Source organism: Anopheles funestus, chromosome 2RL (genome assembly GCF_943734845.2).
Source record: "Anopheles funestus chromosome 2RL, idAnoFuneDA-416_04, whole genome shotgun sequence".
Classification (NCBI taxonomy): Eukaryota; Metazoa; Arthropoda; class Insecta; order Diptera; family Culicidae; genus Anopheles; species Anopheles funestus.
Genome location: NC_064598.1, coordinates 22,394,045 through 22,420,128, shown reverse-complemented (window position 1 = coordinate 22,420,128; position 26,084 = coordinate 22,394,045). Strand labels below are relative to the sequence as shown.

The 26,084-nt window shown below is 40.5% G+C and overlaps 1 protein-coding gene across 10 annotated transcripts in view; it reads right to left on the bottom strand.

Moving 5' to 3' along the window:
- Window positions 1–1,658, bottom strand: part of LOC125764108 (lachesin) — a 58,386-nt gene extending 56,728 nt beyond the window's left edge. For 5 of the 10 annotated variants that reach the window (XM_049427969.1, XM_049427966.1, XM_049427964.1 and 2 more), the window contains exon 1: window positions 1,488–1,658. The gene's annotated coding sequence lies outside the window, so the exon portion shown is untranslated. Of the gene's footprint in view, window positions 1–1,384 lie in introns of all 10 variants that reach the window. The other 5 variants (XM_049427973.1, XM_049427968.1, XM_049427974.1 and 2 more) reach the window with 2 other exon arrangements.
- Between the last annotated feature and the right edge of the window lie 24,426 nt (window positions 1,659–26,084).

The window sequence follows — 26,084 nt, the reverse complement described above, 5'->3', positions numbered from 1 at the left end:
CAAAACCTTGCCCTCCTCCGCGTGTTGCCAAATGGAATTGGCGAGATTGAGAGCATGGGAGATTTTTTTTCGGTATACCCAAAAACGCCTCCCCCTCCGAACGATATCAACGCCCTTATGCTTTTTTTTCTTCGATGTTTCTGTGAATCCTTTTGTGTGAATGTTTGTTTTTTTTTTTCATTGCTGTATCTATCACCCAAAAATGTTTCAGGTTCATAGAAAAGCCGAAAATTGGCTGTGTCACCTCGACAACCAGCAGAGCTACACGACATCACAAACAATGTTGTACGATCTCTACATACCAGCTGCAGTTTTGCCTGAGGTTATTTGAAATGTATGAGTTTGCTGAACACTTTTTTTGTATGTTAACATTTATGTGAGTTTTTTTGCATCTGCATTTGAGCTTCCCTTTTTGTCTTCCATGCGGCACACTTGTGGGATTTGTTTAAATTATATACAGTGGTTATGGGTTTTATGAACAATCGATACCATGTATCAACGGGATAATGCATTTAAAGGTAGTTACTTTGTGGCAACTGAAAATGCACAATAAATGTGAACCATTTTATCGATGCGCTGCAACACCACAAAACCACAACCATAAACAAGGGCACCATTGTACCATTTGAGTGTTAGGTTAGTTTGCGTAGAACGATTGTTAGGGTAAGTGTTATACTTGTTCTATTTTACAGTCAAATATAATTTCCATTATTGGGATGTTTTCCAATTTACACAAAACCCTTCAAGCGGTATCAAAAGCTTTTAGTTACGCGTATTGCATACTTTCAGGCTCATTTCGCTTTGGTTGTTTTGTTTCTTGTATTGAATTTTTAATGTAATTTCATTTACATTAGTCTGATAACTTGCTATAATCCTATGGATATAAATCCTTTTTGTTGGTAACAATTCTCATAAATCCTTGCCTTTAGCTTCTACCCACACTGCACACTGTCTCGTTTGTCACATACAGCACCTCACACACAGAGAGATCTGACCCCCAGCACAGGTTTCACGAGCCACAAGATGAATGGGCGTAAGGTTTTTACAACTTCAGCAACACTGTTATTTCTTTCAAGTTTAAACTCGGACACGGATCACATAATCAACCGGTCAACCTTACCACCGCTTCGGTAGGGGAGAAAAGTTAATGTTTCCTTTTGTGTCACCCACACTCACACACACACACACAGTATTGGAAGCATTCCTTAGAAAATCCTCATACCACACATCGGTCTTCGAGTCACCCCAAAACACACAAAAAAAGGGACGGAGAGTTTTGCACATAAATTTCGTTCCAAGTTTTATTCACACTCCTTTTCATGTTTCGTTGTACCGCCACCAACCGTAACCACATAATTCCGTCCTTTAGCGTTTATTTGCTTACGTTACGGGTGCCGCAATGTTTTCAGCTTTTGCTTCCACAAAACACCATCACCCGTTCTGTCTACGTTTTTTTTTCTTGAGATGGTTTGAAAAACTTTTCTCACCACACTCACTTGGCCAGCCTTAGTAGCAGGTGGCATTGACACGCTTGCTGTTGAGATTGCCGGCAATCGGTAACGGTGTATCCTTTGTGCGTGTCCTTCGGGCTCGATGCCAAACCGTACACTGAACCGAAAAACCCATCACCGAAAACTGCACTGGTCGCCCGAAACACCTGGCCGATTCGCGAACCCACGTGTCGGTGTGTGTGTGTGTGTGCGTGTGTTGAAAAGGGAAAAAGGGCTCCATTTCCGCTCCGAACATCAAAACAGTGGTAAATGCAATCGTTCTCCAGCGGAATAGGTTGGCTGGATGTCCTGGACAAAGCTTGACTCGCTCTCTCTCTCTCTCGCTATTGCTCGTTTGAACAATATTCCCCTTAATTTCGAACAACACGAAGGTAAGCTTTTTAACCGAAGTGGAGCTTTCGCTCTCGTGTTGTGACTTCTCTGTTCGTGTCCGTTTTCCCCTCAAATGTTTTGGAACATACACGTTCGTTGAAGATGCCGAAGATTTTCGTTCTTGCAGACGGTTACTTCAAGTATAGGCATGAGGTATGCCAACATGCATCCATTGTGCGTTTGGGACAGTATTGTTCCGGCCAACATAGAGTGAAGACACCCCGTCGAGCGGCTTTCTTTAGTTGTAACATCGATTGCAAAACAGAACTATTACAGCGACGTGGTGTTTCGTGCCTGGAAGCCCGCCTCAAGAGATGGCTTGTTTATGGGCCAGACTGTGAGAAAAGCGCACGCCAACCATGGTGTCCCATATCACAGGAAATGATTGATTTCATGCATCCGCATCCACAATCACGGAGGCGGGTAATCTTGTCTCGGGTTGGGAAAGTTCCTTTTTTTTGCTTGAGGCACACCACCCATCCTGACCGTGGTGACCGTTCGTGCGCAGGAAAGGAAATATTTTCTTTCCTTTTTCACTCAGCTTCGGTTTACTTTTCCACTGATGAAATTCATCTCAGCTTGGGTAAATAACCCGTTTTTTTTGCTTTTCCTTATCGGCAGGTTTGGAAGCGCAAAAAAAAAGAGAAGAAAGGAAACGTTCCAAGAATTCTCTTTATTCTGTTTATATTTTTTATGCTTTCTTACCCTGGCTGGTTTCCCACCAACCGAAGTCGTTTTTTGGGGTGGGCCAATAGAAAACAAATTTTCGGATAATGATGATACTTTCCGGGATGATCGTGTCGAATAACAAGACGGAAGGAAGCGGCCCAATGTTTTCTGCCCAGTTATTCACGGGCGACTTTTGAATTGATGAGCGTCAAGTGTTGCACAAAAAGCGGGGAATGGTTTAAAGCAGAAAAGTTTAATGATTATAAGCGATGCAACAGCTGAACCGATTTGGTTTTGGGCAGAACACATTTTCAGTTGTGATTTTTTGTTTGTTGGGAAAACGATGTATTCGTTTAAAATAATAGTAAGTATTTTTGAGAACATTTGAAAAAATTTCTCAATAAACCAAAAATGTACAAGATCAAGAAATTTTAAATAAAAATATCCTTGTCCTCTTCGCCACAATCAAATTCCATTATCCTTATCCCTTATTCGCATATGTTCGAGCTCTAGACTAAAACCTTGTGCAACGTGACATTTATTTTTAATGATGTCGTCACTATTGCTTTTTTATTACAATGGCTTCGTATAATTCATTACAAGAATGTTTTTTATAACCTAAAAATATTGGGCACTGACTGTGAAAAAACAAATAACGGGTTTAGACTTGTTTAGAGGACATATGATTCTTGTTGAAACTGACAAACAGTTGAAGTACAGCATCGATAAGTTGATAAAAAATTTAATAAGTTAAAATTAAAGTACAAAGTTCGAAGTAAAACATCGTTACTGTTATCATCTTCACTGTTAAATTCACAACGATACAGCAAAAAAAAAATCGTACCATAGTGCTGTTTAATTGAAATAGTAATTACTTCCTTGAACAGCCGTTTCTGGCTCTTCCGTACAACTTGCTTATTTTTCCATTATCCCTGCGTATTGTCACCCAATACACTCATTCACTAATTTCAAACAACTCAAGACCATAATTACCGCTTTGTATGCATTTCATCTCCTTCAGCCAATTCAACGCTTCGTTTGCTTGTTCAACCGATTGCCCCGAACCGTTAGAACCCGGAAACGTATCATCTCATACAAACATTTCGTGCCGCAGCAGCTCCTGCAGGGTATTAGCCATTTCTCAATTTCCTGTACTAATTCCACGCGCCTTCGTATCGCTTCGAGCTTGTAGTTTCTTTCGCTCGGTCTAGCGGCACAACGGCACAGCTTAATGTAACCCAACCGGGTATGGGATTAGCCAACTGTTGGATCTGTTGGGCGTTGAAACCACCCTTATACCCCAACCCACGGACTGTTGTTTCGTTTGATTCACCAACACGATGCTATAACTTTTTTCTCCAGGATTATCGAGAGTCGGGCGAAAGTCCTCCGGCGAGGCTGTGCCACAATGTCCTTTGACACTCGGCTGGCAGGAGAAGATGGAATGTAACAAATGCTTCAATAAATCCCAAGTCCTGAGCTGAAGCCTTACATTCCCGTGTGGGACGAGTGGTTCAACCGTTCGTAGCACTAGCTCCCTAGGTTCTCTTTTCTGCGATGGGATCCGGGGGAGCCCAAGAGTCGTTGTGTGTTTTGTGCGAAAGAACCTATACCCGAAGCAATGCCGATCGTCCGAAAACTAACGAAATGAATGACCAGTAACTTTTCTCACAGTACGCCAACTGATCCTGTCCATCACGGCAGATGACGGATGGGTCGGTAATATGGGACACGAATAGACACAAAAACGAAGCGGTCAGTAAGCGGATTAGAACTTTTCTGCAATGCAGAACCGAAGAGGGGTAAACAAAAACAATTTAATTTCATTACGAGCCGGTCAATGCTGCGATGTTGGACAAAGCGCACAAACTCAGTAACAGACACGAACTGGCAACACGGATGCAGGGATTGAGCTGTAAATGATGTCACAGGATTTGTGGATCTTTGCAATTTTTAGTCGTTTCGTTTGAGTTTTGTTTTCAGTGAGTAGCTAATGTTGTATTATTCGCTTTATATAATTTATAAGTAATCTGGTGTCATTTTCAGTACCATCGACTAATAGCTTGAATTCAAATTTAAAGATTCATATTTTATTTGTTTCATATTACCAGAAGCAATGTTGAAATTCGTCCTTTAAGTCTACAAATAAAAAAACAAACGCCTCAATCCACATTAAAATTGTCATCCGAAATTTCAAATCCTCCATCGCCCGTACCTACTACCTTGATTGTAATAAGCTTGATTGTAATATTTAATATCTTCCGTTCCACCAAAAAAAATTGCTTACAGGAAGTGCATAGATTGTAAGCTTATTCTTTGGGAAAAAAAAGTCGACAGCCCGCTGTCGTCGCACAGGAAATGCAGCGAATGGGGAACACAGAATCCAGAAGCTTCGTTTAGGGCTAACTAAGGAAAGCTACCTACAAGCTACCTGTCCGAGGCGGGGAAAAAAGGTGATCCGGAAAAAGGGGACCACACAACAGACGGTACCATCGGGAAGCTGTTGTTTGTCGTCTCAACGGAACGAAACGTTTGAGCAAATGCCGGACCAAGATGCTAGGAACTGTCCCATCCAACACGGAGGTTGATGAAATGCGCTGTCATCGTGGACATTCACAGTGGATGGTTCAGGTATCATACCTGCTCGGTACGTAATCGGGACGATGCCCTTCAACTCCATCCACAGCGTCCATCATCAAGCGAACAGTGAGCAAACAAGCAAACAGTCCAAAACGGGCTCTGATTGCCAGTTCAGACTGTTTGTTCGTACCGTAAGACACGGACGTGGAAATCTGATCCCGTGCGGAGTACGACGCCGTGCAGGCCGACAGCGGGACCGTGACTACGTGACGTCGAATGCGGTAATAAAGTTAGGAATAATTGTGTTTCCTCGGCCAGAGTACTTACTGTCGTACGGCGGGCACGGTTCTTGATGCCTTTTGTCCGGTAAGACCTTCCTGCGCCGTACCGTGTCCGGTATGGCAGGGTAAACAAAGCATTTAAATGCCACCGTTGACGGTGCTTCCTGCTGACCCCGCTGCGTTGTGGCACATGCCAGAAGGATCGGAACACTTGAAGGATATGCTAGACCGAAGCCCGAACGGCCTAAACCGGAAGAAGGTGCAAATTAGTGAACCTAACTGTTCGGAAGGTGATGCAGCATTTGGTTTCCTTATTTCAATTCCATCTCGCCTATGGCCTTGATCAAAATGGGCTTCTTAACGCAAGGGTAGGGAAATTTCAATAAGCTGCCCCATCGCAATTTCCTGTCCGGTAATGCATTTAACACCCCCTTTCGGATGGTAAGGGTAAGTCCAAGGAAGATAGAAGGAAGGGAAGATAATTGATTGGTTGGTGGGAAAATTAAGACTATCCGGCGTGTGAACCGTTTGTAAGAGCAAACTTTTAACCTTCGATGCGGCCGCGTGCACATAGCAGAAGATCAATTACTGATCAATGCTCTCTAATGCAACAAATGGGTGAGCCGACGAATAAATGTAACAAAAATGCTTCTAAACTTTTCGATTAAAAGCCTGAATTTAGAACATTGTTTTAGTTAATTGATCATGAAGATCGCACAAAGATTTCTTTTAAAACCATGGAATTTAATTGGAGCTCGATCTTTTGGAAAACAATAAACTCATCTTCAGGATAAGCACGACTGGAAGTATGTAGAGTTTGACTTTTTTTATTGATAATTAGTTAAATTTACTAAACGGTATGTTGTTTATTTTAATTCATATTTAAAGGCAATTACATACAATATAATAAATTTAGTTCTACATGAGTAAATGTGAAAACCCTGTTAAATGCTTCATTCACTCAATTTCCAATTTCAATAATCATTCCAAATAAGGAAACTCAACAATATCATTTGTTTCGTTTCATACAGGAATAAAACAACAACTAATCTTTTCTTTTATCAATTCTATCGAGAGAAACATAATTTATTAAAGCATAAAAATGAAAAACGATGTTCGTAGAACCCTAGATATGGCCCTTTTTTTTATTCACATACCCCACTCTTTTACCTCAATGACGGAAATTCTTCCCCATGCCGAGCGTTTTATACGCCTTTCGCTTTCCGATTCAATGGTGTACAACGGCCATCCAATCGGCCCCATAAAACACCGTGCAAAAACCCCCCGGGTAAACTGTGCAATCGAATGCTCGCATATCTTTCATCACACTTGAAGCTGCAATACACTCCCACCGAAGAAAACTGCGTGTCAGGGGCAGGAAACAACTTACTTCTGGTCAACTTCACACGCAGCTCTCCGGTGCTCATAAGAACAACTAGGCTCAAATGGTTCCAGACCCAGCCTGCCTGAACCTGTGTACAGGTGAGGTGAAACTCACCTACCGTTTTGCTACAACCACAACCAATAATGTTAGTTTTGGTCCGGTGGAAAAGGATATTCCGTAGCCCCGGCATATTACCTATGTAGCGGTAAGGAATTGGCGTCCCAGCAATCGATGTCCTTTGCACAACCTCCGGCATTGGGATCATTTTTCATCGAACAAAAGGTTCACAAAACATTGAACCACCACTGTCACCTGTCACCCAGCCATGGCAAACGGAAGCACTCGTACACACACACGCACAACCACTCACACAATCACACGTCCTTGTAATGTTTCAGCTTTTTTGTTTCTTTCCACTCCGAACACGAAGCGACACGGTTTTCGTACGACCACGGTGCACGATGAAAAACGGGCCCGAAGAGCCCGGAAATCAACAAGACAAATGGTTTCGGTGGCGGCTTACAATCTTCAAGAAGAACCTGCGACACCACTATCACGATGGTTGGATTGTGGATGGTTTCCAGCTTTCAGTTCTGCCCACGACAAGATCACGCCCCCAGGACTGGAGGCGTATTTCGCGACTTTGTCGCAGTATTTGTCGCTTCGGTGTGAGATTAACAGTCGTTTCACCTTTTGTTTCCCCCTTTTTACGCCACACTCTGCACCCTTTCGCAAATGGTGTGCAATAAACAAGATTACGATAATGTTGATGCTGCTGGTTCCTGGGAACCACCGAAACCAGCAGAGCCATGAAACCCCACACTAATACACATTGGCAACTGGTGATGATGAAAGGTGAACAAGGGAATTAGGGTGGGACATGGAAAATTGAATTCACCTGCTTGCTTCTGCACTTCTCGCTGTGTGTTCCTTGCCCCGCCCGGGCAGCTTGACTGTTGACGTCCATTTCGTTCCGAGAAAAGTGACTTTGTTCCGGGAAATTTCGGACGCATTGCGCCAAGATTTCTTCACCTTTGAAATGGCGTCTTCAATTCATCACCTTTTCTTTTAGCTTCGCTTGGTGGTGATGATGAAAAATTGAAATAGATTTAGTGTGTTTCGTTTATTGAGAAATAACCAAATATTCATGAACAAACAATGTTGCTGGTGTATTACCGCTTGCATTGCGTATTAACTATTTCAATCAGTTTTTTACGATCAAATTACTTATTCGAGCTCTAGACAAAACTCTAACCCCGTCACTACATGCTTAGCAATTGTCGTGTTTGCGAACGCGACAAATGTAGCTCAATTTTCCAAAATAATTTTGCGATTCTGGCGCGACTTCAAGCTTCGCCATGTTTCAAACGCCATGTTGCTAAGGCTATAGCCTTAGGAATTTTTTCAAATTTAAAAAAAAATATTTTTTTTTATTTTTTGTTCTGTTTTTATTTAAAGCATTGTTTGAGTGAAAAGAAACGTATTTCAATAAATTCGCATTAAAATACATTAATATATAAATTTTGCTAAATTTTCCAAAAAAAGCAAAGGCCTTAGGAGAATTTCAAATTTATAGAATTTTTTTAAAGCATTCTTTTTAAATAGCGCGACAAGCGTTTAGTGACGGGGATCGAATTTAGTTTTTAGTTTAGTTTAGGATCGAATGAAGCTCGTGTACCCAAAAATGATTTCATTTCAAAAGTTTGGACACTTTCCAGGAACGCATAAATACATAAAGATTCACTATAAAAAAAGAATAACTTTTACATATTCATATTAAGATTATGAACAACCATATTACTGATAGGAATAATTGTTATCTTTCTACCTGAATAATGTTAAGTCGGTTTTAAACAATGACAGAAACGAGTCTTGCCTATTATTTGAGAGCTATCGAACAGTAATAAATCAAATCATTGTGTTTACTAATCATACTTAAGATTCACATTAAATTCTACTTTTGATTCGATTGTCAATTTTTTCATCTCTAAATTATCAGCTTTATTTCTCAATAAAATATCTTAATACACGCCATTACGCCACTCCATTGAATTCAACCATTAATAACGAAATACAAAGCAAAAAAATCATGCCCACTCTCGGCGAACCACTTAAATTTTGATTGCACATCATTTAGCCGAACCACACAAACGCACCCTGGTAAACAGACGCAACAATTCTCCAACCGAAGGAAAACCTCCCCCTCGAAAAAACTATTGAACCATTCATAGCTGATCGTTAAAATATTGCCGATAAAGCAACAAAAAGTCTTCCAGCGCGGTCAGATCGTTAAATTTAAAGACTGTTCAATCGGCTAACCTCTTCAGAATGGTCAGGAGTTTATCAGCGTTTTCGGCCGAATCGGTCAATTCGGTATGCTTTCGTGGTCGGATGCTTTGTTTATGGATCGGGTTCAACATCCCAGGTTCAATGTTTTGGCCCTTTTGGTATTTTGCTGAGGATCAATGCGTTTTGTTTCGTGTACCGTAACGGCCCAGTCACGGCGGCGTACAGGAAGGGTCTCCATTTTGGCAAAAGAAATTCCCCAACCCCAAGACGTCAAGCAGGCTGGAAAGTTCATTTTTTACCCCGCATCGTTCAAGAACCCACGCAAAGCATCCCAACGGATGGTGTGAGGGCATTCCGTGGAAAAACCACCACTGCTAAGGAAAGGTAACCTGCCTGCCTACAGCTTCCCTGGTCGCTTAGGAGGTGGTAATCCCCCAAAGGAAAACATTCGCCACGGAGAATGGGTCAGGTGTGTTGTAAAATAAAACACGATCCTTTTTCTCCCCCGCTTTTACACACCCGGCTAACTCGTGCCTGTTTCGGCGACCTGTTACGGCTTTACTCGTATTACCTTAATAAATCCAATCGAAAGCGTATTTGTTCACGGCTAAACCGGCTAACCGTTGTTTTTTCCACATTCACTTGCGATAATCTCGCTTATAACTGGGCTGGATTTTTCAACGTGGGAACATTCCCAGCGGTAGCAAAAAAGGGAAAGGCACAACAATCTTGCACTTTGTTAACAATCGATAAAACCGATAACCGTTCAGTTATTGCCCGCCTTAGTCGCCCCCCATTACGGGTAACGGTTTGTGGAAAATGATTTCTTGAGTTTCGCTATTCCGCTTGTCTCTTAACCTTTCTTACAAAAACGATTCGAGTCAAACGCTCCGGTACGAAACCATAGACTGGTACGAGCTGATGATAGTGTTTGTTGCGAATGGAAATAAAAACGAAATGAAATGGCTCTCCCTGTTAGAGTCGTGCCAGTTTACTACAACCGCTTTCTCCTTCGTTACAGTTTATGATGTTTCATATTGTCCCGATATCGATGGGTTTTGCCTGCTGGTACAGCATACTTTACCCATTGCGCTTGTTTGTATCGATAGCTATCGAAGATGTTATTTCATATAATATCATATTTTTCAGTTCGTTTTTGACACTTGCTATGTTTATTTTTATTGCTCTGGAATCGATTGGTTGCTGACACGATATCATGAACCATTCAATGGTTTCTGTTGGTATTGTTGGATAAGAACATTATCCGGTATCTTTTATGATTGCGAAAGAACTATGCACATTTCATTACACACATTGGAAACAATGTTATTAATTTATGTATTTTCTGCTCTAAAACGCTTTTTTAACTTAGTTCTTGTATTTATGTACAAATAGTTACCCTAATAATTTGTTTTTTTTTTTCAATCAAATCTTTTTTTTCGTGTATGGCCTTACTTGTGGTTTGAAAAGGGTGTGGGCTTTTTGGGGGTTTATTTCAAGTGTTCAAGTTAGTCCCCAAACACTCACATATTAGACGCAGTTGGGCACACTCAAACACTGACTCACTTGACCGCTTGCAAATCCCATCCCAAGAACCGTTTCCAAAGTTGTAAGGAAAATATCAGGCTTAATAATAAAATTCATTTTACGACACGCCCTCAAATCACTTCTTATGAAAGCTGAGCCGTCCAAGACATGGTTAAATGAAAGTCAACCAAATCGCCACCCAAATCCGTTACGTTTGATAAAACGCTTTCCGTCAATTTTCCGCTAATCCATGACACATCAATCGACCATTGCAATCTATTCAAATCTACTTGACCGGTTTGCCAGCGATGCGTACCGGTCAGTGACTGTACTTCCCGGGGATTTGGGAAACGCCTTCCACTGTCAATCATCGTGGTCCGTGGTCCGTCCGCGATCCTTCGCTTTTTGTTTCGGCACCGGAAATGGATCAAATAAAACGGATGGACAGCTCTTATCACAATCGGTCGCGACAGAAATCGCAAACCAAAATGCTTTTAATTAAGATTGATAGCATGCCAAACGCATGAAGCTGACCTCGGTAAAGTCGAACGGGTTTCATTCCGCACCGCTGTCCAGCAGGCAATGGTCCTGCTGCCACAAGACACCCTTCGGCAAGTATGAGCAACACAAGGGTTGGCAACAGCATGCGATATCAAGACTAGCGTACGGATCGCTTGCCGTGTACTAAACCAACATGTACCAACACCTCACATCCGGCACATGCTTCACTCTCTCTCTCCCAGGTTGTCTAAATCCCAGTATCTTCTGGATCATTAAGTATGTTTCTTGTCGGTTAGCTCGGTTTGTCAGTGGCGTCGGCTTGATTGACTGCCTGTGTCATGGGGTAATTTATGGGGTACCGTACTATTCCGTCGTCAACCTCATCAACCATCAGCACCATTTTGCACGAGAATGGAGTAAACCAACCGGCCAGGTTTCCAACCGATTGATCGATTTCCACAACTTCCAGAAGGTCACACCAAACCACACGAGTGAACCAGGACGTAGCTGATGAAGATCATGGCATCAACACATACTATTTCGTTTCCCGTAGAGTACGAACCTCACGATTTAACCGTAGACGAGAATTCTCAACCACCGAAAAACAATGGCTCGAATCAAAATGGAAAGGCTATTAATCGAATGGAAGGGACAAAAGATTAAACTTTCATTTACCAACAAACGGTGACAGCACAACATACCGCCACGATGAAAGAAAACGCAGGGTCACTAAGAGCTCTTGGACGTTTTGATCGACACTCTTTTACCATCCCAAACCATCAACTCGGACAGGTGTGTAGCAACAAAAATTATGGACGACCAGAATGAATAACCTGAAAGAACGGGGACAAATTCAAAAAAAGAAGTAACTTATCATGAAAAGCTCCCGCGAAACTTAACCTCGTCTCAGTTGGTACCACAATCCATTGTGGTAGTAAAGGCAGCACAACCATCCAACATTCTACAGAATGCGGTTGATTATTTTCATCATCGCTGAGCGTGTTTTTAAAAGCTTCATCTTTATCGCCTTCCCCGGGTATGATAATCCATTAGGACTCGGCTCGGCTATTTAATGGACCCGAACTTTTTGATAATCGGACCTGAGTGTTTCCGCTTTTGTGCAACGTTTACGGTACTCTTTTCTCAGGGGACTTATACTTTTGCGCCTTTTCCTAGAAAGGTTTTACGTGGCAAAATGTTAACTTTCACTGAAATCGGTTTGTGGTTTCGTAGAGGAAGCAGACAAAAATGTACACCAAAGCACTAGCAAAACTAACGCCAGGCAAAGCATTATGCTTACGCAATTCGCTCAATACCGCAAGCAAACATTGTCGCTTTTTAAACAAAATAATTAATGAACCATCTAAAGATGCATCGCTGAAACACTCCAAAGGAACTAAAATCTTTTTTTACTAGATGTTGCTTTACCTTCCTTCGGTGTTAGTCGGTCTGACAGCAGCAGAGCGCCTCCGGTAAACCAGCGCAGGCGAGGTAATGTTCCACCGGGAACCCGACAACAAAGTGGTATTTAATTCTCAAAAAAAAGGAGTAAACACGTACAACGTGAATCAGATTGAGAGACTGGATGATTTTTCAATGAGTCCCAAGATTATTTTGCAAACGAGTGCTTGTCGTCTGCAGATGAAGAACTCCCTGGGGGATCATTTTCGCGGCAACTTTACTTACTAACCGTAGCTTGCGCTCTTTATCGCAGTTTTAATTTCTTTATTTTTTCTAAGAAGGAAAGAAGATCTTATTTTGATGCTAAAAATGTCCGTTTAAAATTAAAAAAAAGGGAATAAAAGAATTTAATTTCTAGAAATGCAATCTTTTCGTATACTAGAGTTAAGTTTGTTAATTATATTTCTTCCGTACTCGGGTAATACAATTAGAATTGTATTAAAAATTCATTTAATTGTTCAATAATATTCAAAAACTTGAAAAATTCGTTTAAATGCAACAAATAGCATCAGTCAATAGTTTTCTCAAAATCAGCAGCAAATTAGTATTGATTAAAACCTATTAATTAGTATTTCAATTTAACCTACAAAAAACTTCTTTTTGGGGATAAATTCATTGCCTCCTCTGTAAGCATTGCAGATATGTTAAGAAATATCGAATTACCTAATTGACTTTGTATTTCCTTTTTTCCTTTCCTTTTTCATTCGTGTATTGAAAAACTCACGCATTCAAAACATTTTCCACCGATACCACTTTGCACAATCACACAAAACACCAAATTTGGCAACCACCTGGTGTGGAGGTGGATTTATTTTCACTGTTCATCCCATTTGATAAATTATCTCCTTCTGTCGATTACGTTTTTTTTTTTCAAACACACACACAAAATATAAGACCAAACCTAAGGCACGCGCTAGGTGACGAGAGATAGAAGGCTTTCCAAACCAAACAGTGAACAACAATGTTTCAATAGCGAACGTTACCGGGGGTGCTCGAGATAAAATTTAAATTCCAACCACACAGTGGATTTCTTATGCCTTCAACACGTGCCTCGCATGGGCAAAGCATCCGCAGTGGCAGCGGCGCATCACGTTGCCCCAAAATGAAAAACTTTCGAACGTAACAAATCGACACGCGAAGTGCAGAAAAAAACGATTCCTGTGAAAGAAACTCTATCCTAAAGGTAGTAAGAGGTGTTTTATTTCACTGCGTGCCGTGTTGCGCTCCCAAAACCCACCAAGATTTATATCTGACGGGGACAACGGTGTGGTCTTGACAGGGTGGCAAATAATTTACTTCCCTTGGCCACAGCATCCAGTGGGGGTTGTGTGTGTGTGTCTGTTACTACGGATTGTGATTCCGGATGAGAACCGTCGATCGGTTACATCGGAGAAGATATTTTTCGTTTCTTCCAGCTAAACAGCCCGATCGGTTGGTTTATATTGTTTCTTTCCGGCAGTAGGTGTTATTGTTTCTTTTTTCTTTGAAAGAAAGCTGAATCGTTTGCTTGCTGTGGAGCAAAAAACGGTTTGGCGGTTTCTATTTGTATGCTGAAAATGAAACCGACCAAAATATACGACCGAATATTGTATTGTGAGTGTGGGCCTTGTGATTAAGTTTATGTTTCAGAATATTCATTTATTTGATCAATACATTTTTTTTCTTTTCTGTCCATCGCATGTTATAGACTCCTCCTCTACGTTTTCTTTTCAGAGTTTTCTGTTTTGTTATTATTTTAATCAATAGTCTCTAACCGAGATAATACATAACCAAATGATTAATAATTTTATATAATACTAGTCGACTTCACCATTCGTCTCGTAGTACTTACTTGGATTTGTTTTTTTGTGTTATACATAAGGTACAGGAAAATCTCTGGAACATAATTATTATTCACAAACCAACGTGGACGTGAACCATCCATCAATCATAGTTTCTCAACCGATTGTTTCTCTTTCTACGAATAGTAATAAAAAAATATATCCTTTCTTCACTAAAAGAAGTGTACAAAATTAGGTACAAGAAGTGTGCAAAAATCTAAAATAGACAACATAATATAACAAACAACAAACAGACACATAAAATGAAATAGACAAACAAAAATAGAATGTAAAAATTGAAAGTGAATGCTAATAAATATTGGCAACTCGTATGTAGAAAGCAATGTCATGCTGAAATGAGTAAAATTTGCGGAAAATCCATAACAATAGCGATGCCATTCTTCACACAGCAGATCCGGTATTTTATCTTGGCAGGCCTTTTGAAGTTATGGTAATAAAAAAAAAACAAAACATTAGCAAAATAGTAGTGCATAATAATAAACACGGTGACACTTTCTACAGAAGGAATTTAAGCAACTAAAGAGTAAACCAACTGATCGTTTGACTAGAACTAAATCGAGCTTTAAACGAAAATCTATAGTATAACTGTTTGGCCTTGATTTTTCACTCTCAAAAACCTCCAAACAACATCATTCTGATGGTATTTAATCTCAACTCTCTTTGACTTTTAAAACATCCGCAAAGAGTTCTTCAAACGCAATCTTATCCTATTGAAGTGTAATAAAAGCACAAATGGTCGAGAGAAGAAAAAAACGATTATACCATTCACCCGTTAAGTGTTTCTTCAATCGGCCTTCTAACGAGTAGTAAGATTTCGATCGAAATTCAAATGGTAACACTATTCCGATGGGAAGAAAAATCTTCTTACCTTTCACAAAAAAACAACCTTATTCCCTTTCAGTGTTTTCTATTCCATCTCCAGCAAAAGCACCTTTACGACACTATTCAATCCATTCATTTCTATTCACCCACAGAAATCCAGACATGGTTACGCTTTCTGTACGAAAGATTCCCAAAAGGCATGGACATTCGATGATCAGAAAATCCGACACTGGCACGAAGCTTTTACAATAAATTTCCGCCTCGGTTTATCTTATCTGAAAGGGCGGATTTTATCCGATGTGTCGCATCACACACACTACCCTACTTGTGTACTAGTGCATATCTTCATTCCTGAAGGTTGTTCTATACTTTCGTCGCATTACGAATGATATTCATTCGCAGGTGGAAAATTGAATTCCACTTCAATGTTAGACTGTTGGAATGAGGAATTAAAAAAGGAAGAAAAAAACCCATGAGCTCGTAACTGACCAGAGAAAGAATGTACTATTTTTCCCTTACTCAGCAAAGCAGCAGGCAAGTTTTGGGACTCGTAACTTTGCCACTGTCTTTCTACCTAACGTTCTCCGGGGTTCTAGCCAGCTTGCGATAGGATGTGACGCGTGCAAATAGTACTACCCTTTCAGGGATCGAAAGACCTTTAACCTAGGGACCTCCCAGACCGGACAGTGCACCCTCTGGTGCCGGCAAACCTTACGCACAAAGTTCCGAACAAGGGACAGACTGTCACTGGAACCGGGTTGCAATGTCTGACGTTGCTGAATTCTTCCAACGTAGGAAAAAAACACCATGCTGGCCGGATACTTCCGGCTTACATGCAACCGTACGCCTGACCCCCAACCGTGGCGGAAGACGACACGTGCAAATCCACACTGGACAGCTCGCTAGCACCGGTTGTGTCAACGTAGAAAGCCGCTGGACATGTAATAGAAACTTGAACGGAAAAGTGTACTTCCACCGTTACGGTTGGGTGAGTTTTCCGTTGATCCAACGTTTCGTCGTCGCACCTTTTTCGCATAGCCCAACGTATGTCACCGGAGCGTTCTCTGCTTCCATTTCACATCCAGCGAACACAGTGGTTCCACCACTGACAGTATACAAAGTGTCAGAAAATGTGCAAGACGATCTTTGGTTTGCAATTCTTACAGTACGAAACGGTAAGTTCTTGCTACAAAAATGGAATGGCATCGTGTACGTTTCTTTTTTATGCTTGCTTTGTACCATTCGTACCATTTATCGTACATGTGGCGCGCATTCCATCTTCCGTCGTGGAATAGTGAATCACCAGATTAGGTCTGTGGACGGATAGACAAAACCACAGCTAAAAGTAGATCGTAAAGCATTCGCTGAGAGCCATTATAAATTTCATACGGATCAGATTTTATGGAGCGGAATGATTCGTGAAGTGGACATGAAATCTAGGAATGAAAGGAACACCATACATCCGAAAACACCTAATTTCAAAGCGGATGTAATGCTTATTTTAGATTAAATGATTTCAAAGGAAAATTCAAAGGAACGCATGCACGGGAAGGGCAAATTTAAGTTTCATTGTTTTAAACTGTGAACTCCTTCAAAAATCTTTCTATTTTTTTTTTTAATTTAAAGTTATTCAATTTTATATAAATCTTTCTCATACTTAGCTAAATATTTGTTTGATTGGTGGAATATTCTACTGTTGCTATATTGCTCAGAAATTATCTCATATTGAACCCGTTTTCATCATTGTTTTCCTTCTTATGTTTCCTTTTTCATTTCCTACATGTACCTCTGAGTCAATAACCTAGACCCCTCCACTTCACTTAGTTCGCTTTGGAAAACGGCTAGGAGGATGCGAAACAGCAACAACATCAATGAGAGCGAAAGCTTTTCTGGCGAGTGGTTGAATGAATTTGCCCACAAGCTTTGCCCCGATTTCGTTCCTGCGCAAAACTTTATACAAAATGCGCCTGGCAGTGATCCTATGATGGACTCACCGTTCACAATGGTTGAGCTATCACTTGCTCTACTATCTTGCAAAAATTCTTCCCCAGGCCTGGATCAGATTAGCAGCAAATTGCTTCAAAATCTTCCCGACGTAGGCAAGAAACGTCTGTTAAGAATCTTCAACAATATGTTGGAGTTCAACAGCGTCCCGCAAGAATGGAGAGAAGTGAAAGTTGTCACTATTTTGAAGCCTGGCAAACCGCCATCAAGACACGATTCATATCGGCCAATATCGCTTCTGTCGTGTCTGAGGAAACTCCTGGAAAGGATGATTCTTTTCCGATTAGAAGACTGGTTGGAAAAAAGCAACCTTCTTTCAGATACCCAGTTTGGTTTTCGTAAAGCCAGGGGTACTAATGACTGTCTAGCACTTCTAACTACAGAAATAGAGCTTGCGCGTGCACGCAAGCAGAACATGGGATCTGTTTTTTTGGATATACAGGGGGCATTTGACTCAGTCTCACCATATAAACTGAGTCAAAAGTTAGAAAATGCGGGGCTGGGTCCAAAGTTGAATAATTTTTTATTCAATATTTTGTCGGAAAAAGCTATGAATTTTAACAATGGTCATGTGCAATTAAAGCGGACTAGTTTCCATGGACTAGCACAAGGGTCCTGCTTGAGCCCCCTGCTATATAACTTTTACGTTAGTGAAATTGATTCTTGTCTAGCGCCAAACTGCAGCCTTAGACAATTGGCAGACGACGGCGTCATATCAGTCGCAAGCAGGGACGCCGCCGAAATACAACTGGCTTTACAAACCACCTTGGATAATCTTGCCGAGTGGTCTGACAACCTTGGTATCAAGTTCTCTGCGACGAAAACTGAGATGGTAGTCTTTTCTCCTTTTAGTGACACTCAAAAAAATAGGGAGAAAAGATTATATGATCCGCAAATTGATGTCTTTTTATATGGTGAAAAGATATCAACAACCGACAATTTTCGATACCTTGGTGTTTGGTTCAATTCTAGACTAAACTGGAGTAAACATGTCGCCCATCTGGTGCAAAAATGTAGTAAAAGAATCAACTTTCTAAGGACAGTCACAGGGTTCTGGTGGGGCGCACACCCATCAGATGTTCTGCGACTGTATAAGACAACGGTACTCTCCGTTTTGGAATATGGAAGCATATGCTTCCATTGGGCACCCAATACGCTTATCCTCAAGCTGGAGAGGCTACAGTATCGTTGTCTTAGACTCGCACTAGGGAGCATGAAATCTACACACAACATGTCCCTAGAAGTGATGACCGGAGTGATGCCGCTCAAACTTCGTTTTGAAATGCTGTCGCTTCGCCTTCTAGTCCGTTCTTCAGTGTCAAATCCCTTCATAATAGGAAATTTTAAAGCGCTTCTAGAGACAGGTTCTAAGAGCAAAATCTTGAAAGTTTACCAAGATTTTGTTACCCTACAAGTGCATCCTAGCGCTCCACAGGCATTAAACCGTGCTGCCCTTCCTGAGACCTATAGTTCCATTTTAACTACAGATACCTCGCTGCGCGAGGAAATTAAGACCATACCCAATGATCTTCGCCCGAGGGTAGTTCCGGGCATTTTCATGAACAAGTATGGCCATCTTGACCAAATAAGCCAGTACTACACTGATGGATCATCCTCTGAGGAGGGCATAGGCTTCGGTGTCTTTAGCGAGTCCACCGAAGCTTTCTACAAATTGCGCCAGCCGTGTAGTGTTTACACCGCAGAGCTAGCCGCAATCTTTTACGCACTATTACTGATAGCAGCGAGTCCTCCGGACCAGTATTTCGTTTTTACAGATAGCCTTAGTGCTATTGAATCACTGAGATCCCCAAAGGCTATTAAGAGTCAGGATTACCTTACCATAAAAATCATTGAACTTCTTGGCTCAATGTTCGACAAAGCGTACAGAATCTCGCTAATTTGGGTCCCTTCTCATTGTGGAATTCCCGGCAATGAGAAGGCAGACTCACTGGCCAAAACAGGCGTCCGAGAGGGCGCATTTTACGACCGACCAATCTCAGCCCAAGAGTTCCTTCGTTTTCCACAGCAACTTTTCCTGTCTCGCTGGCAGAGCATGTGGGAGGCGGATGAACTCGGGCGATACCTTTTCTCGATCTCTCCGCAAGTGTCCCTGCGGCCTTGGTTCGGTGGGCTCTCTGTAGATCGTGCATTCATTCGGATGATGTCTCGACTCATGTCGAATCATTTCGCTCTGGATGCACATCTACAGCGTATTAATCTGGCTCAGACGAAAGTCTGTGGCTGCGGCATTGGATTCCACGATGTGGATCACCTTCTGTGGTCCTGCGTGGAATTCGAAGCTGCGAGACCCTGCTTGATAAGCGCAGTCGAGGCCATCGGCAGACAGCCGGATACACCGATCCGGGATGTTTTGGCTTGCGGGGACCTGAGGTACATGAGGCTTGTCTTCCGCTTCGCCAGGGACAACGGTCTTATCCTTTGAATCCTATCCCTACTTTCCCTCCTTCCCCTTCCTACACCTATTGTTAGCCGTTGTGTCTATACATGTTTTTGTTGTAGTGCCTTAGCCAAGCCGTTGAGGAAACAGACGTCTTCGAGGACAACACCAGAGCCGCAAAAGGGAGGCAGACCGGGTGTTTTGTGCTGTCCACAAACTATAACTGTTCTTTGTTCTGTTACAGTCCCGTTCAGTACCGAACAGCGCACGACTAGATCGCCATTGGTTCACTCCACCAGCCGCGCAGACCCGAGCATCGAGCGACCAGAGCGCAGTTGCGAGCATACCACCACCAAACCAGGCAATAGAACCGTCATGGACATTACATCCCAATGAAACAATAGAACTGCATAACCCAAGCACACAACGAAATAGGACACTAACACTCTACACTCAATAATAACACCACTACCAACTACAACCATCTCAAAAGACATCCACAACCGAGTATGCCCGGGATAAGGCAAATTACAAGGAGGAAATGCCTTGCGAAAATTGTAATTACCTCAGCCGTGTGTGGCTGACAATACGGCAAAAGCCGTAATCATGTAATAAAATAAATAAAAAAATGTACCTCTGATGATTATTTCTTTTTACACTGTACTTTTTTAAATTTGTTCAGCTTGTAAAATTACATTTCGTTGAATAATAAATCCCATATAAATTTACATTTGATACATCATTGATGAAATAGTTAAACAATTTGTCAAACAGACGTACTGTCAATTTCCAGCTACAAATTCAAACAATACTGAAAAATATTTCATTATACCACATTTACACTCCGTTCAAGATGAAGGCTAACAAAACAAAAAAAAAACAAAAAACAAAATAGACCCATTCAATTTTCATCTTCCCGTCGCCCAGCACTAATCATCTCACCAACACGAAACGAGCGTCGGTTCCATGAATCTTTAATGGAGTGTCTTCATCCCTCGTCATAAACGATGGGAAAACCTTCGGAAGAAAATCCTCATAAAAATGAAAGAAATAAACTCCGACCATCATTTTCGTCCGTTGACCGCGTAAACAAATTGTCTTGTTGGCGTTTTTTGCTGTTTTTTTTTCTCTCTCTCCCCCGATGATGTTCTTTGGTCCTTTCCATTGGTTCAACCGAGGCAAGAAACTGTCATAAAATGGTCACCTGCGATGGACGGATAATCTCGAATGGTTAGGAACGGGTGTCTCCCGTCAATGGTCGAAAGCCATGGTTGATTGGATGCGAACGATGTTACCCATCGGAGTGAGGCGGGAAACTACGCAAAGGGTGGACTAATTTATGTAAATTGAAAATCATAATTTATCCCATTTCATCCGCTTTCGGTGGACAGGGCTTACATAAAGTCTATCTTCAACGATCATTTTCTTTTTTTCGTCTAATGTAGCTTGAACTTCGAAACACTTTACACAGAGGCAGGTGTTGGTGTAAAGTTTTAGTCCCGATTCGTCATTTTGCTCAGAAAAATGTTTTCCACCTCAAAAGTATGTACACATCTTGGGGGATGTTTTTGTGTTAAAAACACATTTGACACACCTTTACAAATTTATGTTCGTCGCTGTGGTTAAAATGCTGAAACATGCTGTACTAAACCACACGCTTCAGAGTCAAACACTATTGCCGGATTTCTTCCTGGTCAATCTTCCTTGTTTGCGCGATATGGTACGATGGTTAGAAACTTAAATTGAAAATTAATGAAGATGTAAGAAATTGAAAACGTTTTTTTTTTTCTGTCCATTGCCACTCCGCCACACTCGAACACAACCTCACCTTTTATTGCGCACCCGGAAGAAAAAGAAAAAGTTTCCGATTCCAATAAATTGCTGTTGCGTTTTATTTTCTCACGCGATGATCCACTTTGCATCCGGGATCCGGGGACCACCGTAAACGGATCGCTTGTTTTTTCAAAAACCTTCCAAAGAGATTTGTGCCAACTTTCGGTTCAGCTATGAGCGACTGTGGAGGTGATTCTGTAGTAAGCTTTTTTGGAAGGGACGTTTATTCTTGTACGGGTGATAGGGGTTGGAAAAGTTTCCAAAGTTAAACCATTAATCAAACTTGTTAATTTCGAGTACGGCTAAGACGGAGGGCGTGTGGAAGAAGCCCCAAAAAGGAAACCGTTTTACATCTCATTCTTGCTCGTTTTGCTACTAGTTACATCGACCAAATACCTAAATCGCACAAGGCGGACTGTTTTATTTGCCTATTCTACCCAGAACACCGGTAACAGCTTTTTCCAGCAGTGATCGTACTAGATCGTCACGTTCCATTTTAAATGTTTATGTTTTATGTTTCGGTTTCGAGAAGAATACAATCAGAATCCTACAAGAAACCGTCATCGACAGCCGGTGTCTGGACGTGTTGTGCTTGTTGGGTTTGTAAAACAGATCTACCAGAATCTTTTTTCTTCTCTCTTTTTGTTTCAAAAAGAATTACAATAAAAATATTAAAGTAAAGCAACATACATTCAACGCATAAAGCGAATGGTTAATGAACAAACATTTTTATCACCTTTTCAAGATTCCTCTAATACTCATATAATTTGGACACATTTTACACTCATCAGAATGGCTAAAGGTAGGTCAATTTTTAACAGTAACTTTTAAGTGCCCGTTAGAAGGAAATCCCTTCGGTTCTTTACGGCTTGTGTTGTTCGAAGCTCCACATCCGCTATGAACTTAAAGCTTCGACGAGCTTAGCCGACAACAACCCTTGTCGTAAAGTGTAAGTGACTTAATGAGGAGAAATAAAGCATCTGAGCTTTTTGGTAGTAAAAATAATAGATATCTCTGTTTCCCTTTTTTATTAAGCGCAGAAGGAATACATTATCCACGATAAGCGATTCTAAGCGTTTTTTTCTTCAAAATAAAGGTAAGTGTTTTGTAATTCTGTTATATCCTATTAATTTACTTCTTGAAGTAATTGAACTGACGTTTTGGAGGTGAAATAGTATAACTCAAAATAAATTTTTCAATCAATTTATTTTTGTCTGAAAGTTTTTTCTACTTTATTAAAAAAGTGTAATTCTGTATCGGATGACGAATAATTCAATAGTACTACGCAAAGAACGAATAATATCCAATCGAAATTTAATTCAGAATCTGCTGGTAAATTCAAATGAAACGGAGTAACTAATTACAATTACAAAATAAACACTTGCACTGTTGATCAAATAATTATTGATTAGTTTCCGTCCTTCACTTTAATTTTTTATATAATTTTATTTCTTTTTAGAACTCAATCCCATTTCCTTTTTTTCCCAACGCTATTTGTAATTATGGTTTACCGAACATCAATCGTCTTACATCTTTCCCAACACGCACACTTTAGCAGATCAATAGTTTTCGCAACATTGCAGCAAACGTTAACTGTAACGTTAGATGTTTCCGAAGGAAAAAGGAAAAAATACTACTAATTCATGAATGAACACACGGGAAAACGAATCAAATAAAAGCAATTACCTTCTTCATAGTATTGCAAAAAAAAAAGAATCAATCGTATTCATTCGCTACATAATTGATTCCTTTCCCGCGTAACACAATCCAGACTACACTGCCGATGGCGGATCAATGGTTACGCTCTTATTTATGAGATTCTTACCATTTGCCAAAGCCAAAGCCGGGCAGCATATCTTTTCATTCGCCGTCTTTATGGTGCCTTTTTATTTCTACGACCGCGAACACTGAAGCTAACTGATACCAAAACTCCAAACCAATCATCAACGATCGGCCATTGCTACATGATGGATCGAACGCTGTAAAGGAACGCTGGAAAAAAGCCCTCACAACACTCCCAGATGCGATCCCATTGAGAAAAAATGAGAAACGAAAAAAAAGGAAAAGCCCAACCAGTACGAAACCAACCAGACGATGGCACACGGTGAGGCGAAGGGAAATTTGATTACATTGCGCACTGTTTGCACACGTGAGCGATTTTGCACCGGATCGAGTTTCATTCGACCTGCACCGTACCCGTGGGGGTGGTAGCTGGAAGTGGATGAAAAATGGCCGAGAAGGAATGGAAAAGTCAGACAAGGGAAAAGTTTATTTTATTAGCTACGCTTTCTCCCTTTCCGTCCTACGCTCCTATAACTACTGACACTTACACACAAATACGCACACCGTGACCGATTCCGATCGGATATTTTCTCCCTGGGATAGGATGATTGATAGTGAGATTATTAATTCAAGCGTAATATGCCTGGGCAGGAGGTGAAGAGTTCGTAATCGCTGGAAGGTGCATAGAAAGCAATAGAAATGTAAATAACAGCTAATGTTCGTGCTGTTAGCTACTGATAAGTTTTACTCCTAGGATCAAGCATTGGTTAATTTTAATTATTGTTTCGTTGTTGTGTATTATGGTATTGAGAAAAGATTTATGTTTTAACTTTAATTTTGTTTCTTTTTGTTTTCTATTAGCATTAACTGAGATTCAACGTGATATATTATAATTAAAAAATATTTCACCCATGAAATTTCTCATTTCCTATTCAAAAATAAATGAAATCACCTGCAGAACTGATCATACAGTAAGTCAAATATTGGGAAGCAAGACACAAACGAAGTTGATTCATAAATATTTTTTTTAATTCCACATTTCCGCTTCAAAAGGAGGTCATATTCAGGATCGGTGAGCAGCTTCAGTTCAGTGAGAGTTTACCAACAAAAACAGGCTATAGAAGTTGTAACCTTCGTTTTCGATCTGTTGATCTTCAATTTCGAAGGACTCGAGTGCACTCCTGTACTCTGTAAAATGGTAAAAAGTTGAAGAATAATACACAACGCAATAACACAATAAATAACATCCAATAACTTTAATTAACGATTCTACTAATAAGTACCGCAAAATACATTAGAATTAGAAGCATAATAATACCTCAAAACGAGTTGCAGAATAAAATTTTTAATACTCATTTTCCATATTCAACCGAATTGTTGTTAAGATAATCTTTTACAACCATTTAAACAATATGATTCATAATTGAATTTTTTTGTCGTTCTTGTTTCTGCTGCTTTCATGTGTCATTGTGCATTCGTAAAAGATAAATAATTAGGAAGACAGGTGTTTGATTAACGCCATTCTTTCCACACGTTAATAATGTATCGAACGTTGTCACCATTCGGAGCTGACACGGCCGATGTAACAGGCAAGATTGTGTACGTTTAATGGTATTGACAGAGTTAAACATAGGCACATACACATAGGTTAAATAATTATTTAATCACATGTTAGTTACAGCACTAGAAGTAAAACGGTTACTTATTGGCTTATATAGTTTAAGAATCTTTGAAACAATGTGGTTTTATTATTAGAACAAAATTTTGCGATGGTTCAAAATAAAAAACAAAAGTTAATCAATCAAGCTTTCTACAACCATGTGGCTGATACTAACCAAAACGGTTGAAAACAAAATGAAATAAATAATTGTTTCATAAATGCTGATCCAGCCAACCGCAAACGAGCGGTGACGCCGTTGTTAAGAAAGTGAGTTCTTTTAAAACAATCACGTTCCATATTGGTCAACGATTTTTTTTTCTTTTACAAAATTTTAAACGCTACATTCCCTTACCCTTTTTGTGGCTCTCTCAACAGCAAGCACCGCTGATCGTTTTTGTACACAATTATAACAGCAGCCATGGCTTAACTTTAGCCGTCCAAAATGTTCCCCGTTTTGTAAGGGGTTGCAATACAATTCGTTCTTATTTGTCAGCAATATTTTGAAACTCCTTTACTACAAGCAGACGGTACGTAAACTGTGACAGATTCCAAGGCGCTTGTCGCTTAAGGTTAACGAATGGAAAGGAATGGAAATCGTGAAGGAAAAAAAGTGCGAGAATAAATCTGCCGGATGACAATTATTCTTGAAATGGGATGCAATTTATGCACCAGACCGTATCAAATCGTGCAAAACCTTTAGCGGCGAGTGAGTGGGTGTTGTTATCGTTCACCGTGCGCTAGTATATATCGTACTGTCAAGAAATCTTTTGTACTGTACCGGAACGTCGTCTGCAGTTACGAATTTTGCCCGCCACGCGACGGTTCAGATCCATCACATTGGAATGTTCATTATCGCTAGCTGTCTGGAGAAGAATACAGCTCTAACGTACGGTGAGTATAAATAAGCAAATGAAGGTAAATGTGTAGCATGATGTGACGTTGCAAAAGAATAGAAATCATTGTTTCGTTAATATAACTGAAAGGAGCAGTGAATCGTGTTTTTTTTTAACTTTTGCTATTGTAACGCCACTAAACACACGCAACTAGATCAAACTAAAGTTTAAACATTTACATATAACCTGCGGTACTGCAATTAGCACCTTAAAATAATAATCTTTGAAAACTTCCGAAGCATGGCATTCATAAAACTATTTGCAAACATTTCCTTG